Genomic DNA, 2382 nt, shown 5'->3' with positions numbered 1-2382 from the left:
CAGAGACAACTGCTCTTGAAAGAATTGTTTATTACTTTTGACCTAAAATAGACTTTCAGTTATTACTCCAGGCAAAATGTGTTTATTTAGGATCAGCAAAAGAGTTGTCATTTGAGATCTGCAGCCATAGTGAGTCATGCACAAGTTCCCACACAGAAAGGAAAGGAGAACATTTTAATAGAAGGGGAAAGGAAATTTGGAGGGTTACAGTAAACAAAGTTCATGTTTTCTTATGGGCTGAATTGTTGCCAAGAAGAAAGATATCTTCCTTCCTGTCATTCAACTTTCCTACCATTGTAGGGCACAATTCCCCCTTCTGGGCTATCAACTTTATTTAATTGAGGTTTCTGCTTCTTTTTTTTTTTCTTTTTAATATATGTATTTATTTAAGCTTTTCTTTTCCTGGTTATTTTAACTGAAGTATAGTTGATTTACAATGTTGTGCTCAAGTGAGATAGGAAGGAAAAGAGAAAGTGCTTCTGGGGATGTTATCAATATTTGCAATGTGATATCAGTGCTGTAAACACTGCATATATCTTGTTTGTACGTTTGGGGGAGGCCTGTGCGAGTGTTGGTGTAACTTTTACTGAGGAGTCTCAAATGAATACAGATACTCCAGGAAAATTTTCACTTATGGTATGCCAAATCTTCCCTTTCCTGTCACTTTAAAACACTTTCAGAGACTTCATAAGTTTCCTTTCTCTTTTGAATTTAAAAAATTGTCCAGAACTGGTTACAAGAAAAGAATAAAATGAATGAAAAGTCAGGTGAACCATCCCATAGATACCAATTATGCAATCTGGAAAAGAATATAAGAAAACAAAAATTTAAAAGTACTTGAAAGCATCCAAAAGCAGGCAGAGGTCAAGTAGAGTTTACTTTTGGAAAACGGCAATGGAGAAGGGGGAAGAGTTAAGAATCTACGGATTTCTTTTTTTTTTTAATCATTTGGAGAAAAGACATATTTTATTAATCCTCAAATTCCTTAGAAGATTAATAATAAAAGCTTAGTACATATTATCAACAAGTCCAACTGCGGGGGCCACAGAAAACTCAAATGAGTTTAAGGTGAGTTTGCTTCTTTTTCATCTGATTCATCATCCATAACCTGTTCTATGCCTTCTACTTCTGGAATATAAAACTGCAGTATGTTCTGAAGTCCATTTTTCAGAGTAATGATTGAACTGGGGCAGCTGGTACAAGAATCTTTATGTTTCCACTGTACGATGCCATCTTCAAAGTCTTTATAGATTACATCTCCTCCATCTTCCTGCACAGTTGGCCGTATTCTAGTATCTAACAATTCCTTAATCATTGCCACAACTTCATCATCATCTTCAGATCCTGCTTCTTCTAAAGGTGTTTCCTCAGTAACTAAAGGTAAGCCAGATGCAAAGAATCCATAATTGTAGCATAGATATCTGGTTTCAGTAAATTCCAGTCTAATTCTTCATTTTCCTTTGTGACAGTGATTAAATCTTGTCCAAAAAAAGACACTTTTTACTCCCTCAATCCTAAATAACTGCCTAGCCAGAGGGGAGCGAAATGCTTTAGCTGATGTGGGAAAATCCATGGTACTTGTCTCAAGAACTGGTTTTTCTGGAATAAACTTTATACTGTTGGGATTTGGGGTATCTTGTGTTTGAACATACATGTATCTCACTGTGTTACATAAGGTTGCAGGGAGTGGGAAAAGTGGTCTCTGGGCAAACTGAGACAGAAACTGTTTCTTAATGGATTCATCACATCACAAAACAACACATGGCAGTGTCAGCAGCTCCCCAGCCCAGGCTGGCCACTGCTGCCATCTTAGTCCTAGTGTGCAGGCGTAGGACAGGCTGCTCCCCCACCCCCCACTCCCCTGCCTTCCAAGTCTATGGTTTTCTTATTGTAGTGTTATTGGCTCAGTCATGTCCGACTCTTTGCAATCCCATGGACTGTAGCCTGCTAGGCTCCTCTGTCCATGGGATTCTCCAGACAAGAATACTGGAGAGGGTAGCCATTCCTTTCTCCAGGGGATCTTCCCAACCCAAGGATCAAACCCAGGTCTCCCACATTGCAGGCAGATTCTTTACCATCTGAGTCACTAGGGAAGCCCATATAATTTATATATTTATATAAATATATTATATTAAGAATATATATATATGTTCTTTTTCAGATTCTTTTCCATCACAGGTCATGACAAAATATTGAATACAGTTCCTTGTGCAATAGAGTTGTTGTTTCTGTGGTTTATCAGCAAAGTCGTATGCAAGCTCATGGACTGCAGCCTTCCAGGCTCCTTTACCCATGGGAAATCCAAAGCAAGAATACTGGAGTGGGTTGGCATTTTCTTCCCCAGGATTCATCCTAACCCAGGGATCAAACCTCCATCTCCTG

At 38.6% G+C, this 2382-nt stretch overlaps 1 pseudogene; it reads right to left on the bottom strand.

Annotated features, from left to right (window-relative positions):
• Positions 1-1063: 1063 nt before the first annotated feature.
• LOC136154523 (NFU1 iron-sulfur cluster scaffold homolog, mitochondrial pseudogene) lies at positions 1064-1747 on the bottom strand (annotated as a pseudogene).
• Between the last annotated feature and the right edge of the window lie 635 nt (positions 1748-2382).

The sequence above is a fragment of the Muntiacus reevesi genome, chromosome X (genome assembly GCF_963930625.1).
Source record: "Muntiacus reevesi chromosome X, mMunRee1.1, whole genome shotgun sequence".
Classification (NCBI taxonomy): domain Eukaryota; kingdom Metazoa; phylum Chordata; class Mammalia; order Artiodactyla; family Cervidae; genus Muntiacus; species Muntiacus reevesi.
Note: the sequence above shows the minus strand (reverse complement) of the source record. Positions and strands in the feature narration are given on the sequence as shown.